Below are 18,753 nucleotides of genomic sequence, written 5' to 3'. Positions count from 1 at the left end.
CTACATAGACAGCGACAATGTGAGCATATAAAACTCCAGTTTGGGACATTAAAACTGTTCTAACCTTTAGGACACTCTATTTACCATTTTCCATGTTTAAGGAGCTGAACTTGACATGTTAACAAAAAAAGAAAAGAAAGAAACTGCCGCTTCTACACACAACCAGCAGCAAAACATACACACAGCACAAACAACAATTCTCAAAGGCATTTAGAAAATTCCATCTATGCTGTGTTAATAATGGCAATAAAAGCTGTCAGTACCTACTTTAAAGTAAATTATTTGACAGCACTAAATCTCCAAATGTCATGCCCAAGCTTTCAACATTTCAGTGTTAGGTGTTCAGACAATCCAGGCAGATGTCTCTAACAACATTAATCACATAGTTTTCAATAATGACCCAAAAAAATGCCCTGTTAGTAAAAATAATTTGCCGTGTAGGTGTCAGAACACCAAGGCTAGCGTAGTAAGGTCAACATCTGTTTAATTTAAACATTAAACAGCAATGGCCCCAAAAAATGGATCTAAACAACTGGAGGTATGACATCGCCTCTGACACAAGCTTGCACTTACTGAATTGCTCACCACCACAATGCCAGATAGTAGTCAAGAGGATCCCTGCGAGATGTCAGCTGGGCAGTAATAATAATCGAGCCATCATGAGCCACATCCGGTGTCTTAACATTTCCAACCGAATAACTCTATAAAATGGACACCTGCCACCAAATACTGTGTTGCCAGAAAGCCGAGTACACTCACCAAACAGTCATGGCCAATTGCCTGATGCTATATCAGGGACCCTAACCAAAAGACCTCTATGCTTTAGCCAAATGTTAGTTATTTGTCCTTGTTGTTAATTTCAGAGTCATTGGGACCCTCTCACATTATTACACTACAGTGTATTGAGGCTCTCCTTTCAAAATGGACTTGATCATTGCGACAGTCTATGAAAGCGGCTTTTCCACAGTTTTCTACTCAGATATAATTCCCTCATATTCAATTCAATCGTTAAATTTTGCCCCAGGGAGAAATCCAAAATAGGAATGACTGACGTGATTTGAATATAATCATTCTCAAGTCAGATTTACCACTGCTATGTGACAAAGTCAGATATAGTCACAGTCTTTTGTGCAAATTGTCATATATCATTTAGCCTACAGTGTGATACAAATAATAAATCTGAAATTCCCAGGTAATTATAGTTTGACATTTAAATGCTATATATCAGTATATAACATCTGCTCTTGGGTTTGACACAAAAACTGAAAAACCTGATTTATGTAAGTTTATAATATGTTTGAAATATTATACATACCTATGCATATACAGTAATACCTTGAGTTACGAGCTTAATGGGTTCCAGGACCGAGCTCGTATGTCAATTTACTCACATCTTAAATCAATTTTCCCATAAAAAATAATTAAATACAAATTAATCCATTCCCACCCTCTGGAAAACACCAAAAAACAAAATATTGCAATAACTAAACATCTTGGTATTTGTTCTAATTGACCACCTACTCACAAAGAAACACATACCTATCTAGTGGTTATGATCTTCAATTCTTAAATGTGAGAGTATTCAGTACAGATTTACCGCGGAGTGCGAGGATGAGAGAGAGAGAAAGGACAGGAGAGGACAGAGGACAGACTTGGCGAAATGCAACGCGCTCGTAACATAACATAAACTTCAAATATAACTGACATGAACATACTTAGATTACTATACACACACACAAATAAGTAACAATCTTACGTTAAACTAAATTTAAACCTTCTTGTGTGATAAAGGAGGCAACTATGTTAATGGATTCCACCGCATCTTTCGAGTCAAAACTTCCTGATATCCCATGCCTCAGAACCTAGTATTCGTTTTGTCTAGTTTCTTTTTTACAAATTATCAAACCAGCTCGCATTGAAGAGTTTCGCTGTTGTCTTTTTCAGATGCTTGCTTTGCTTTCAAGTCCATGTTGATTCTGCTAGCTTTTTAACTTGATCTCGCTATCTCCAGTATATATATATATATATATATATATATATATATATATATATATATATATATATATATATATATATATATATATATATATATATATATATATATATATATATATATATATATATATATATATATATATATATATATATATATATATATATATATATATATATATATATATATATATATATATATATATATATATATATATATATATATATATATATATATATATATATATATATATAAGCCCTGCTAGGATACAGCATAGATGCAATCCATTAACCAGCAACTACATAGACATTATTATTCTTTTTATTATGGAACTTTACATCAAAGTTTTGGTTTTAGTGTTTAAACCTGATGGCGAGAAATAGAAAGCATGGATCCTCTCACTGCTGTAATGAAAAGAGTTGTGATCCATGGCTGTTTGCCTTGCATCGGTGTACTTTATCGCAGATGATGATTGCATCCCTCACTAGCTTTATGCCATCCCCGAAATGTTTCATTAGGTTTCTATTCTTTCTAAGGTTTGCACCCCTGCTGACCTCAAATCTGCTGCTAAGTGAAAGACATTGAAACTCATATTAGGAAGACATATCTTGCAGTTGTGTTTGTGGATCATTAAGAGGTTACAACTGTTATAAAAACATTAGTATTTTTAGATACACTGCAGAAAAAAGGTGATTACCACTCCTACAGCAGTTTATATTTTATTTTAAAAAAGGAGAACAACTATAAAAATTCTTATTGTTTTCTGTCCTGTCAACCTGAAGTACCTTCTAGCTGTAGTCAATTTTATCAATGTCAAGGTGAAAAACTGAATATATATTTGCATCCCTCAATGTTACGCAAGGCTTATGTCAAAATAATCACGGGTTTATTTACGTATCATTTGCAATCTTACTCCAAAAAAACCCGGTGTAAAATGTATATCACAGCAATTTGTCAAGACAACATTTAACCAGTCCAATTGTGTCCTTGACTGTACCTGCTCATCTACCAATTATAATGTAACCCTGTTTCCAATGAAGTAAAAAGGCCATGTTTTTGCTCTTTAAGATGGTGGTACATAACCCATGCATGAGACGTAAACGTGTCTCAAAATTGGCAAGATAGATTGAGGCCCACATGCTTACCTTAATAAAAAGGTCCCTAAATGTTCGTCCAGATTTCCTCTTCAAGGCAGGATGATATTAAAGACAGGCAGGAAACTGTGGTTGGTAAACGTAATGGATCGTCAGGAAAGTTTAAAAGCACCAAGGAGGAAGCTATTATGCAAAACGTGGTTCACACAAGTAATCTTCACACTGTCTCTCGGCTGCCAAAGACAAAGAACTCATGCAGAGGAGCTGATTGCTTCTTAAGAGGCACCCCTTGCTTCCGTAATGGATTTTGATATTTTGACTTTTAATATTAAAAAACATATATAAATTATATCTGGGAGATTTAGTGATTCTCTTTAGGATTATTGCCACTGAAAATGAGAGCAGAGGAGCAGGAAATTTTCATGATGTATACTCAGTGTATGGGCTGATTGTAGCTCTGATGAGGACCATGCATGATCTTTCACTTACGCCTGTTACAACTACTAGATCCTGACAAGGTTTCTTAGTTTTGTGTGATTATTGTATATAATACATCCTGCACAACACCATTCCAGGATGGCATTTACTTGTGGAATATAGGTACTAAGGGAATGGGTTTTCTTGTGTGTTTCTGGCATTCAATACACTTGGATACATGAGTGTCATAAATGCTTTTCATTCAGCACCTTGCAGCAGAATTGATCAGACGCAAATTATGTCTCAATCATGTTGAGAAGTATCTGCATGCATAACACTAAGGCCCATTTTGGAGGCAAAGTGGAGTCATAGTGGAGAATAATGAATTGCTGATAAGTTGGCAAAATGCTGACGACATGGGCGATATACGTAAGTAAATATGCATGTTACCTGGTTTCTTTTTTTATCCAAAAAATTTAAGGCATCTTCTGAAAAATTCCGACGAGCTAGTTGAAAAATATAGTGGCACCCTATAATTGAACTGCACTTCCAATTGAACGGCACTACAGGCCTGGCCAGACGTTTGGTCGCCGGACGTTTCGTTGCCGGACGTTTGGTCGCCGGACGTTTGGTCGCCGGACGTTTGGTCACCGGACTTTTGGTCGCCGGATGTTTGGTCATCGGACGTTTGGTCGCCCGGACTTTTGGTCGTTTGGTCCGGCGACCAAACGTCCGAGTGCCCACTACATGGGAAAGTTTGAAAACTAGAGCAGCATGCCATTGAAATAGATATTTTACGGTATATACTAGGAGACTCATGGAAAATGAGATTGAAAGGCAAAATTGTACTGAAAGGTGAAAAGGGAATAACATTGTTATTAAGTTCAAATAAGATTTATTGCACTATAAAATTAACACTTGAAACAGTGGACTATTCCTATTTAGTGGGCTTTTTTTACTGGAAATCACAGCCCATGACTTAAGGTATAGTGAATTAATTTAATTAATATGATGTTTTGAGAAGATGGAATACCCAGAAAAAAGCCACGCGAGCATAGGGAGAGCCTACAAAGTCCACACAGTAATGTCAGAACACCAACTCGTTGAGCAAAAACAGAATTCATCGATAAGATGGAGTGTCAAATATTCACCGTCCCATTCATACCTAGGGTCAATTTAGAGTTTTCAACCAGCCTACCCTGCACGTTTTTGGGATGTGTGTAGGACACCGGAGTACCCAAAGAAATCCCCCGCCAGCCTGGGGAGAACAAGTAAACTCCACACAGTAAGGACGAACCTGGGATCGAACCCTTAACCTCAGATCTGTGTGGCCTATGCGCTAACTACTCGTGCAACGGGCCACGTAAATTAGTAAAAAATAAATCTAAATAAAATATAGCACTTAAACAGTTCTGTTGACACATTGTTTCAGCCATTCCTTTCACAAAATAAATGGAATCATCCAACAGAACACTTAGAATTCAAATGGGATTAATATGTCTATCATCTTGGAGCACAACATTCCCTTGAGAGGAATCTTGTAACTTTAAAAATTGCATAAATTAGCAGTCACATTGATTCTTACTTTAATATTTCACATTTCACATTCAGCTTTTCTTTCTGTATAAAGTAATATTTTACACCAAGACACACATACACACAGCCCCCAGGCTTTTTTGTTCAGTTGTTCCCATCTCTGTCCCTCTTTTGTAGCCTGATTTGAATACAAGGCTTGTTTTATGGAGGAAGGTAATTGGAAGTTGGTGATTTACTGCAGTGTATATACGGACAGCATCCGAGAAAATAACTGGAAGCAGGGCAAATCGCTTTTGACACACTACCGCATTTATCCGGACACAGGTATATTTTAACCTCCAGGTGTTGACAGTGTTGACTATTAGCCAGCAAATAAATTATTCAACTCTACAAGTGAGGACAAAATAGGAGTGTGTGTGGGGGGGAGGGGGGTAGTAGGTGGGAGGGTACCTTTATGTGTTTAGCTACGTACAAGAGGAGATAACAACATGCAGGAGGAGAAAAAAGAAGGCAGTTCTTTTTTTTCTCCAATTACAAAAGGCAAATATTTATTATTTATAAGTACTTACCATGTGGGGGTTTAAATGTTATTTATGGACCTGTTGCTTGGTGATTTCCAATGTAACTCATTATTTTTAGCTGGAGGGTGTTGTAAAAGAGCAAGGATATATTTAATGACACTCTGCTAGTCGGTGCAATTACACTGTAATCATTATGTAAAATGTCCTATTAATTATTCCAATTTCTGCCAGGAGAACCTTGTTATCTGCTGAGCCTGGTCCTCATCCCTCAGCTAACTTGCTGCCTTGTTTTTCACGGAGCACCTATTATGTTATGACTTGTTATATAGATCTTTATAAAAATGATTTTCATTATCTGGGGAAAAAAATAGTACAAGCTGCTGAAGGTTAAAAGGCAATTATATTTGCCCAAACTTGAGCAATAGTTAAGATATTGGATTAAAGCGACTCATTTGGCAATAAAAGCAAAATTAAAACATTGAGAGCATTTCAAAATGTGTTAATCAGGTTTATAGTTACGACAACACAAAATGACAGTTATGAGCTCTACTATTTATCCAACATGAGACAAGTACTACTAATAAATAATGAGACTGTAAAAAAAATCAGTTTTTACTTTTCTTTTTTTTAAAACTGTTAAAATGTTGGTGGTAGCAAACATGGCAAGACAGATTGTTTGACCCTGTTGCCTCTTTATCTGCTGTTCTGGCAGTTCTAATGTTGGTGTCACCATTGGGGGTCATTGGTACTTTCAATGCTCCTCAGAAACAATCTGTTTTCTTTACTTCTTGGCACAAAGGAAGCGATTAAGAAAACAATTCAATAGAGAGAGAGAGAGAAAGAACACACATGCATATCTACATTGCAAATGTCAGGGTTGGGACGTTTGCTATTCAGGAAGCATAACTTAGGGAAGATCCACATTGAAAGTGTGTACTGCGTAATAAGTATGAAACCTTTGTCTAAATAAAATGCCTCACTAAAAGGACTTTATAATTAATGGGAATACAAACGTTGTTGAAAACAATACTCTTATGCACCCGTAATAATCTGCAGCTTTTGACCTGGAGTAGTATTTACTGTAAAGATACAATCGTCGTAATCTCAACAGATTTTCAAAAAACCAGAACAGATGGCAACAACATTGCTTTGTTGTCCTTGATGCTCACGCTGCTTACTACCGATGTATTTGTTACACGTCTGTTCATAATGTTGCTCCTGATGACTATCGATATTGTCAGCCATCTTTGGCATCAAGCAAAGATTTGAACACAATGGTTTTGGCTCTTATCAAAAGTGACCACTAAAGCTTCTTGTGTTGGCGTGACTAAAGTGCTGTCGGCACTGAGCAGCTTATGAAGACAAGATGTTCAAGTCAAAACACCTGCAGGTTCATTAAAGTTGGTGAAACTGTTGTGGTGAAGGAAAATATCCTTATTGTTTTCATTGTGTACTCTTGTTTATCTTAGAGTTTAACCAGATGTTTTTCCAGCTTTGGGTTGCAGTGAACATGTCAGCTAGCAGAAATGTGTACTAATTTTGCAGCGGAATACGTCCTGCATCCATCTCCATTGGCTTTTGCAAACAAGCAGGTTTCTAAAGTAGTATATTGAAATATAATTAGTAATTTAGTGTTTACAGCATTCATGTACATTGTAGCATATTGGCACAAAATGAGAAAATCAATGTGCCATGCCTCTTGCACTTATACATCGATTGGTGCAAATTTTGATAAATTAATCAGCATTTTTTCAAGATTGTAGAGTTTATCAAATTCCATTGTACAACACAATGTACTTTTGAAAAACACTTTTATCTAGGCACTTTTCGTTAAAATAGAAGATTAATTTGAATAGTAGGGTAACAATTACTTACAAACTTTAAAGTAACAGCACAGTGATTCATATCACAGGTATGAAATACAATATTTGTAGTGTGTGCTCGATTTGTAGGCGGTAGATGGATGGCATCATTGCATTTTAATCCATTGGTGTCAAATTAGGCTGCTTTATTAATACAACATTTGCACAGAGGAGATCGAAAGAAAATAGCAGGCACAGGCGAGGTGGTGGTACATTACACAGAGAAATTATTACTATTCAGTCTCCCTGAGATGAGAGCAAATTATAAGAACATACACTTCTTCATCTGTTTGGATAAATTGGGGGCGAGTGCCTGATGGATGACTGTGTTTACAAATGAGGGTGTGATACTCGTAAACAGAGGCACGCTACATGCATTTCCCATTGCTGATGATTTGTCTTTCTTTCTCTGTCTCTCCATCTCCTAGCACACACACACACACACACACACACACACACACACACACACACTCAAACACACACACAATTACCTTACCAGTAACAATCTGTCTAAAAGCTAATCCCTATTTCTGGTCATTTTAATTAAAAATAAATTGAACGGATACTTTTAGGTATCTAAAAATTGTTTTACTTGAAATAATGTTTTGTTTTTTAAAATGACAAAGAAAGGAACTTCTATTTCTGATTGTTGTGTTTTGTTTTTAAGAAATTGATTGGTTCCTTGAGTGAGATCTACATGTCTTGCAGAGACCAGCCTACAAGGATGATAGTGCAGTGCATTCAACCTGACTTCTGCTATTTCTAGCAAAAGCGCAACATCTTTACTACAGTGAGCATTCCCCTATATATAGCAAAGGGGCCAGTGCTTGGTGGAAATGCCAAAATAGAAGACAGAAACGTGGCCCAGGCCTTTGCACACAAACAAGCTTCTTTCAGGCAAAATATTCTTTTGGACAAAGTAAGGAACATGGGAAATTATAATCAGAATTGCTTAATATACTATGCTAAAAAAAGTACAAATCATCCCCAAAAGGCAAGCATACTACCCCTCAAAAGTATCTTTCTTTCTGAAATGTGCATAAACAAATAGTTTTTAAAACTCATTCTGGATGAGCACTTTTATACTAAAATTTGTCTTTGTATGGTAAAAAATGTATTCAGAAGTGTAGACTGAGTCTTGAAACATAAAAAAAAGTAATACATACTCTAAAAAGTATTTTTTTTCAATTCCTAAAAACTTGTAAAAATCATCTCCACACTATGTTATACATAATTTTAATATACTTTAAAGCACAAGAGCATTTAAAATGGTCCCCTGTTGAATGTGAGGTCCACTCCTGCTGGAAGTGTGATGACACCCAAGCCCACTCTCGAGTCGGTACTAAAGCGCACACCCATACGATGGCACTCACACACTCAATGAGGGGCCAGACTGATGATAAGAGTCCGCCAGCTACCAGATTAGGCAATCTTCTGGAGTGTCTGCAGATTGATAGAGTCACAGCTCACAGAAGCAATTGCAATGAAGAGGAATAAAGTTTTGCCTGTTGGTATCATCTGTGCTTATAGCCATCTTGGTAAAAATCTCAGAGGAAGGATGACCTCTGAGGGAACGAGAGCCTTCCGTCTTTGGTGTATTGCTAGTCAAATCATCTTTGTTTTCATTTTTAGATTATCATTAGAGACTACTAGACAATTTGCATATGTAGGATCATAAGATATACATGATTATAAGACACAGGTCTAGCGAAACAGTGAAAAAAGGCAACTGATAGTTTAGAAAGTACAGTTTGGATACTTAAGATAAAATGTGTGTTTGCTCCTCTTTTCACTAGTAAACTTTGAGTGGAAAATGAAAAACTGTTACCGTTAATGATTAGATAATAATATGAAAGTACAGTCAATTATTCTAAAGAATAATTTAAATGTGATGGCTCATTAAATGACTACAAAATAAGGCTATGGATATATTTTCTAGACTTGCATTTCAAATAAACACATTATAACTTAACTTAAAAAAAATAAAATATAATGTGTGTTTGCTTCTCATTTCAATACTAAACTTTGAGTTTAAAATAAAAAATGTGTTAAGGATCGCAGATTCAACGGGTAATGGTCAGATGACATTATGAAGGCCCAGTGAATTATTTTAAACAATAATTTAAATGTGATGGCTCATTGAATGACTCTACAATTAATTGCTATGGCAATATTTTCTAGACATTTATTTCAAATCATCTCGAGTAATCAAAAAATGAAGACATTAATCAACATTTCAATTGAGTTTTTTTCCCTTATATGATATGTAAAGATGTTACAAAATGTCCAGGGTTTGGAATCCACACATGAAATCTTTTATCCATTTTTGTACACCCGATTTCATCAACAGTCACAGTCTGGCTGAAGTAAATGAATGTACTGACTCAGTCAAGAGCAATTGCTGGTAGAGCGAGGTTAAACGTCTGCATTAGAATTTGCTTGGCCCCCCAAGCATGTTAAAGAGGCCTTCGCCAAGGATCTCCCACAATTCCACGAGCCCTTCCATCGTGTCATCTTTCTCTCCGTGTCTCAGGAAATACATTGATGAATCACTTCCTCATGTCACCGCGGTAGACCGGTGACAATCAATGAAATGATAGTGTCTGTCTGCCTACACATATCTGTAATTGATTGCTCAAAGCCCAAACACTCACCTCTCTCCACTATCTATGATGGAACATTGGATTGAAATCACTCCAGATGAGGTGGGGTTTGGGCCATTTGTTATTTACTTCCCGCTCGCTTCACGAGCACCCCCCCCCCCCCCCCATCCAACCCTCACCACACCCTGAACCCCTTAACAACAAGCCCCCCACCCTAGATTCCTCATTGCAGCAAGGTTTTTTGCCACAAGAACACATTATGGTAATCAGACAGCATGTGTGTATAGGAATCAATCAAGGGAAAACCCTACTGCAAGACTTATGACATAGCCAAGTGCATTTGTAACTTTTGATTAATGACGCTTGCTGGTCTGTTTATGCAGATACAACCAACCGTTGGTCTAATAGGTAAAGGGTAATTTTGGTGGCCAAGTCACATTTTCTGACTTTTGGATAGCAAAAGGTTGTAAAATATCATCTTAAATTCAATTTGTGTGCCTCCCTTGTTTAATGGGGAGTTTTTATCACATTTTCCAGAGTTGTTCATGCTGTTGGAGAAATGTAGAGTCATCAAACAATTATAAGTACAATCCATGCCTTTCCCAGCGAACCTAAAATTCTGGCATTTCAAATCAAAACCATTATTTTACAGCAGACTCATTATTATGGTGAAGCTTTAGATCTCATTCTACTACAATAATGACAAAAAAGGCATTAACTTCAATTCAGTTCAATTCATTGTTGTCTCACACGGCATTTTCTGGTTGGAGTTATCATTGGTATATATTGAAGGGAAAAAAACATTTTTTCCATGAATTCTGCTTTGTAGCTGTAAATAATCTAAATCCAAAAGTATCAATTGCTTAGTGAATGTTAATTTCCCCCCTTTGTGATATTGTCATGAGCAGTCAGCTCACTGGGAAAACAGGATGGCGGCATAAGCAAGAAAATCATTTGATCCTCTGGCCCTGCCATGGATCCAGTGCTGCACAGGAGGGTCAGGGGTGCAAGCAGGGTGACAATTTGGGTCAATATTCACAAGCTGCTCAAGGGTGATGTCGCCAGGAGGAAGTTGAGTGGAGTTGGTCAAGTCTCAGTGGAGAGAAAGAGTAGAAATGTGGTATCATCCAACTTGATATCATCCAACTTGAAGTATGCAGAAGAATGACAGGTAGAGCAGGGGTTCGAAAATTTGTAAGAAAGGAGAAGGATGGCGTATTTGTCGAAACTGATATTCGTTAATTTATCTACCATGCTGCTTATCCTCACAAGAATCACTAGGGTGGCCAACTACCGCCAGCCAATTCCAGGGGTGAACTATTATGCACTGAATAAATAGAGAGCTCCATTTTAGTGTGGGAACAGAGTTGTTGAGTGCATTTTTCCCTGTGCATCGAAGTCCCTGTAAGTTTAGTTGTGGCTATTCCCAAGGGAAATTTGAGATGTTTTTCAGTAATGATGTTGTATCATTGCCTTTTAATACATTTATGATGCCAAACAATGTCAGGATTTTCTGTGTCTTCTTCCAAAGGGTGACAATTGTGGATTCATTATATGAATCTTAAAAATTCCTTCACTTTCCAAGATTTCATGATCTTTTTGCTCTTCTTTGGGGTTTTAGGGTTTTGTGATAAGAGAACAGAACATCATTTTAATTAAAAAACTGACCCAATTGCCAAATTGTCTATCCTATTTGTGTTTGTTATTGAATATCTCGAGCAAAAATGTTAACCTTAGATGATAAGATTGTCATACATAGGTTAATACAGCTTAGGAATCAAAAGTTACTGTTTTGTGTCTTGTTTATGTTTTATTCTTCTTAACTTAGAGTATTATATATTTTAAATATCAACCTGAGGGGTCACTTTTATTTATTTACACAAGTTCTATTGTTTATACATTTAAAAAAAATAGAAGCAATTTAGATATTTTTCTGCCTTTTCGTACTCAAAATTAACCAAACCGACCCAAAATAAAAAAATTGTGTACCGTAACACTCCTATTGAAAAACACTTCTGTACCCAAAAACGTTGCAAAAAATGAACGTCTGGGAGAGGAGCTTCTTAAAAATATTTCCTTCCATTTGATAAAGCCATGATGCAAAAACAAGTTTATACTAAATTGTATATGAAATGTATATAACTTTCACAAATCTATTGTAAAATTGTTACTTAAATGTGCTTTAGAATGATACCAAATGCCTGATATCCACATTTAAAATTGAATTCTGAGTCATTTAGTCGGGTTGATTAAAAATATTTATACCCATCAGACCATAATTGGCCCTTGCCTTGTCTACATTGATGTGATGTAAATTTGCGAGCGTGGGTGTTGAGTTGCTGACTGTGCTATCAAGCACATAAAGCCACATGACATGCAGTGAAGGTATTGACAGGTGTTACGGCTTGTCAGCGAGGGTCCGTTTCCTGTCCTCTCCTGCCAGGCTGCTTTCACTTTGAGGGCACGGCACACTGCACAAGACTGACACCTGAACTATTGAGTTATCGATACAACGTCTGCAGGAGGCAGCCTCTTTGTGTCATCATACGACAGTGAGATAATATAATGTTTTTGGAATGTGACAACACTGTGTGTCTAGTGACTTTTTGTGTAGAGTGTCACCATAAACGTGTGATGTGGTTATTGATAGTTGGTTCAAAGTGGGCTAAAAGTGTCCATTGATTCCTTGTGGTATAAAATACAGTATAAAAAAGGCATGCTTCCTGAGCTTGACGGCAAGGTTTGCTGGTAGAATCTTAAGTTTTAAGCAAAGACATTGAAGGACTTAGAAAATATGCACTTTGGAAACATCTATAAATTAGCTGATATGTACACAAAGACATATTGATGATAACATTTACAAATGTTCAAAGAAGATTGGAGGAAAAAGAGGCAGTTGTGGGTAATGGGAACATTCTGTAATAGTGTGTCAGCTATGGATGTGAGATATAAAGACATTTTTTGCAAGGTCCATTTCGTCTAGACAGTTGGGGATTATTTGTAATATAGGAAAGCAATAACCTCCATTTGTTCCCCTTCTTCCCTCAGCTTATGAAAAACACCTTTACAACTTGTTTTGCTTTAGCTCGGCTTTCCTGGGGATTTTGGAGTTTGGCAACACTCACTGTGGGAATGGAGCTGGTGGATAGGATATTCAGGTATGACGTACCCAGCAAATTTGATATTTGCTCTAGTGGTGAGCATGTCTATTAATAATGGTGGATCATATTAAGTAAATAATGTCAAATGGCTTTTTTTGCTTTAATAAATCATGAAATAACATTTATTTAGTTGGATAATTGCTGGTTGTCAAATATTTTCGAAAAAATTGCTGGTAGACGTATTTTCTACTTTTGGGACAAGCCCACCATTTGTTGGCTCCATAATTGCTTTTTTTCCCATCAATTGTATCAATCGTTTTTGAGCATGTATACCTTCCCTTTATACAGGGGGGGGGGGGGGGGGGGGGGGGGGGAATTAAAGATTGATGCTTGCATGTTGTTTGGATATAAAGACAGCAAATGGACATCCAAACTTATATACTGACACACACATACAGAAGGACTGAAGACACACATGGATAGAAAACACACAAATATCTACCCACGTTGATGCTAACGCACACACAAACCTATCACAGTTCCTCCTGAAAAAAAGCCATTTACTGAGCGGGTTCGGAGATGTCAAGCTCTAAAGTGAATCTAAGTACGTGCTTGATGTCTCCCAACACATAGCCTACCACACCTCTCGCCCAGCTCACCCCTTCTCTGTCTTTTTCTGTCTCCCTGGCAAGCTGGGAGAATCTCATTTACCCGGCATATCCAAATACATGAAGAGACTGGGAAAATGTATTCTTATAGAAGGTGATCTTATTATAGTTGCTGTAAACTGTGCAATGAGGATATCTTTCACTGTAAATGACACCAAAATACATGAATAATGAATAAAACACACCTAAAAATATCATCTACATCAGAAATGTTCAAACTACATAAAATGTAATAAGGAATATGTCACTGTCTATCTGATGTTGACTGTGTGAACGAAATGTGTTGTTGTTTTTTTTCATTTTAGCTGTCACAAAAAGGCCTTTTTTTGCATTAACGTGTGCCATCCATAACAACCACAGGTAAAAGTACAATAACATTTATGATATAGGATTTAAGTCCCCGGCGGCCCGAAAAGGTATTAGCTTGTCAGCCTCACAGATCTGGGAGTGAGGGTTCGATCCCATGTGGGTCCTCACTGTGTAGAATCAACAGTGTGGGATGACAGGAAGGTAGATGCTGTAAACAAACCAGCGGCTGTGAGATGGTCCATCGATCCCAAGTGGAAAAGAGAAAAATAACTGAGAAATATAGAAAATTCAACGTTTGGTCGCCAAAGTATTTGCATTCATTGCCAATGTGTAAGACACTTGCTTTGTGGCAATATGATTATTAGTGAGGATGGTCCTTTGTCTCTCTGTGAGGCCTACGACTGACTGGCGACCCATCTTGGGTGCAGTCTGCCTTTCACCTGAAGTCAGCTGGTTTAGGTTCCAGCAACCCCCGCAACCCTTTTCCTCTGGGGTTCATGCAAGGTACAGATGATCAAAAAAGAAAGAAATACAGCATTTGTTGGGTTCGTCATAGGGGTTATAAAGCTTTTATTTTTTGTGGCTTCAGATCCATTTGATTTTATGGGTCCAATATGGTGGCTCTTTCAACAATTTTTGTAAATCTTTCACTCGGCTAAGTTGAAACCAATAACCTAAGGGAAGAAAAGGATGCCCGAAGATGATTACCATACAAGTTCAAACTGGAAGGCCCAATGGTCATGTGATCAGCGCGTTGGCCTCAGAGTTCTAAGATCGAGGATTCACTCCCAAATTTGGACCTTCCTGTGTTGAGTTTGCATGTTCTTCCCGGGCATGCTTGGGTTTCCTCTGGGTACTCCAGTTTCCACCCACATCCCAAAACATGAATAGTAGGTTGGTTGAACACTCTAAATTGCACCTAGGTATGAGTGTGAGTGGTTTTCTATCTTCTTGTGCCCTGCGATTGGCTAGTCACCTATCCATGGTATCCTCTGCCTGGCGCCATAGTTGGCTGGGATAGGCTCCAGCACCCTCGGTTCAGTGGCTCAGAAAATGAAGGAATGCATGAATGTACTATATTGGCTTTTTTCCCAGACAGCAAAAACGGTATATGTTATGTCATCATAATGTTCTCCTCCTATAATTTTACTATTTTGTATTTTCAGAACTAATTCGACTTGTAAAAATATGTTATATTAAAACCTGAATTTAACTTGTATGATGACCATACAGTATATAGTTTACATTTAATCTGATTATCTAAAAAAAATGTATGTTTTGCAAGCAACAACCAATTCAGTTTTCTCACCACTTAAAGCCCATCTGCAGTGGTGATACAAATGACTATGAATATCCATTCACATGGAAGAATCATTAGCGTTTCCTCCTAGTTTTCCATATATAAATATTTTTGTTGTCCTGAAGGGTCATCTTTGTATGCTTTCGTCTTGCTGTAATGAATGAGTGTAATTACTAGGCCTGATTGGTTGGAAGGTCATTGTGATTCCTGTAATTTTTCACTTATGTTAAACTTGTGTTTGTGATAAATGTACCCAACCTTTCCGCATCCTTCTTCAGATTACTCCAGCACACAAATGTGTCTACAAATTAAGTTGTTCATTGAACAAAAACCTCTGAATGGGCATGAGTGTGTTTATGCAGTTAGACAAATTGGAGAAATGTGATTCTGTGTAATATAAATTTCTTTTCAATGGTAAAGAAAGATGTTTTCCTTAATATACTGTTGAAAAGATACATTTGCCTTGCAACTTAATGTTAATCTTGAAAAACATACATATTGGACGCCATTTGTAAAGCTGCGATCGGTTAAAAACAGCAACATTGTCTCATATTTAGCGCCTCATTGTGTTTAAAATATGGTGAGAAAAAACACTTCGAAACTTTAGTATTTATTTCTGAATAATAAACACTACTCAATAATAAATAAGACGAAATAGAAACCGTAAATTTTAATGTTAATTCTAAATTGTAAATAACAATGTTAAATCTAAATCGTAAATTACAATGTCAAGTCTAAAATGTTGTTTTTGCAGTTTCTAGGACTGAACTTTAATTTGTCGAAATTGTTTTTTTCTTATCTCCAAAAGTAAAAATTAAGGAGCTTGATTCATTAATAACACACAAATTTACATCTTATTCCTACACAAAATGACTCTTAACATCCATATGCCATTTATCAACTACTATAAGCTGAATTTTGTCCACCTTAACACTGGAAAAGCAGAAAATATGTTACTTGGTCCAAAAAAAAGAAAGGCAAGAATTCGTTTTCATCATTTCAAATTTTATATTGATTTTTTTAAATCTTCAGAGCAGCACATAAAGTTAACCGTATCTGTATTAAGTCGACAATTTAAATGAAGTAGAAAGGGATTGTTTTAGTAACTGCAAAATGTTGATTTTTTAATTGCCAGGCTTGATTAAAACAATCTGAATCAGCCTAGAAAAACTGTCTATCTAAATAAAATCCACCTATAATACAAGTTTTCCACTTCGCAGTCTATCTTTTCATTTTGAAACTTTTCTTCCCCTTTTCTATGAGCTTTGATTAATTCCGCTGACATTGACCTGAGTGTCAGGTGAATTAGTCACCTGTCAGAGGTGGTTCTGTTACAGAGTTTTGGCAACTGCCCCACTAATTCCTATCAGGCTCACGTTCAGCTGCCCATGAAGGAGGGATGGAAGGATAATTGAATGAAGTGAGTAGAGAGAGAAAGAGAGCTTCCGAGGGCCAAAGGGATAGAGTGAGGAAAGAGGAATTTCTTGATAGAAATGGAGGTGTGGGTGGGAATGGGGCCGGAGGCAATGAGTGCATTCTTTTGGCGCCGTGGTCAAAGTAAGTCAATGAGCTAGTGGAGTGCAAGCATCTTTGACTCTTGCTCGTTTCATGGTTCTTTCGCTCTACCTGTTTCTCTCACAATTGTCTTCCCAGTAGAATCACATGCACCTCTCTCTCTCTCTCTCTCTCTCTCTCTCTCTCTCTCTCTCTCTCTCTCTCTCTCTTCAATCTCTCTCACTTGCTATTTTCACCTGCAATCAGTCAGCTGACAGGTGGCTTGGGACCGTGATGGACGATGCCCTCTCGAAGTCCGACAACATTTTCTCTCAGTCCCCGAAGCAAGATCGGACGGCGTCAGACGCCGACTTCTGTTGGCCTCTTTCTTGGTTTGTGAGGCCCAATTGCTGTGTTCAGTCACCCCTCTCGTGAACTCCACGGCAGCTGCGCTGAGCTTGTACAAACCGAAAGCGAACACACGGGTTCAAAAATCTGCACACCAGCCACAACATTTAAACATACTTAGACTCAGTGACGCTTCTCTTTGTCTCTGTCACACAGCAAAATAAAGACATTTGGGAATGGATAACACTTGGACACAAGGATGTCTTCACAGGATGAAGAATGATTTGTCCAAATAATGTGTTTAATTTCTTAATTTACAAACAACTTATCAAATATTGATTTGTCGGTGTATCCTTTGTTGCGTAATTGGTCTTCTAAATGTTAGGCAGAAAATAGCTACGACGTGATTCAATCTCATTAATTTGATAATGCTTAATCAATGAATGCTGCCGTGGTAAAAGGTCCAGTTCAAACATTGATTAGTGTCTTTCAATTCTACCTCAAAGAAGGAGGAGGGAGGAGGCAACCTATCATTATTGGACGTTAAATGCTTTAATTTGTACGTCCTCATGTTTCAATTGATTTAACAAAAGTTTGTATATTAAGAAAACTACAGTGGAACTGATTAATGTGTCTATGATAGAGACCCAATGCACGCATTCATTGTGGCTACTGCCTCATATGCTATTAACCCAATTTCAGATTTAATCCAATTTGTTCAGTTCCCCCTGAGTTGGGCAAGTGAAAAATTAAAGGCCCGTTCCCATAAAAAAAAAAAAAATTAAAAAAAAACTCACAGTTCTACGGTATCGGCCCACTTGCAGGAGTAGAAACTTCATTTATTCTGGCTAACTTCTCAATTATCTTCCTAGTAGTGGAGATGTGTAAAAAAGTAGAAAAATCAATAGGATTCCATTCTCCTGGTATTGGAAAGAGGGAAATTAATGGACACGGGACAAACCCTTAATCAGAAATAAATGTTTTAATTCAGATAATGACATAGTTTTCTCCAGAAGAAGGATGACAAATGCGGCGGTGCTGCAAGCCCCACCAAGAAGCCATTTCAATTTTATTGTAAATATAAAAGGTATTGATCTGTACCATGTACAAACCCTATTGCTTACAAAAGCCATTCAAGGGCAGTGGGAAAACTATTAAGCGGTGGGTCAGAAATCAATAAACAACACTAAGAGGTGGCTACGCTTGCCCTCTCTGGCAGGTGTGGGGAAAGCCAAATGGCCAAGTTAGTGACAGCCGGGCGGTCGGTCGAGCAATGTAGAGGATGATAGGGTCAGCTGGTTAATGCGACCAGCCTCCTGACAGGTCCTGCGGCCCACCTCGGAGTTGCGAGCCTGACAGGCTGCCATTTAAACAGACACTGACTCATCAGCCTGTCGCTACAGTTAGTGTTCCAGTATGGTGGGCCTTGGCTGACAGTAGCCCTTCTGCACTTTCTCCCCCCCTCTTGATTTCTCTTTCTCTCCTTTGTTGGTTTGCTTTAATTCAA

The sequence above is a fragment of the Stigmatopora nigra genome, chromosome 5, assembly GCF_051989575.1.
Source record: "Stigmatopora nigra isolate UIUO_SnigA chromosome 5, RoL_Snig_1.1, whole genome shotgun sequence".
Taxonomy (NCBI): Eukaryota; Metazoa; Chordata; class Actinopteri; order Syngnathiformes; family Syngnathidae; genus Stigmatopora; species Stigmatopora nigra.
This window is presented reverse-complemented; position numbering follows the sequence as displayed.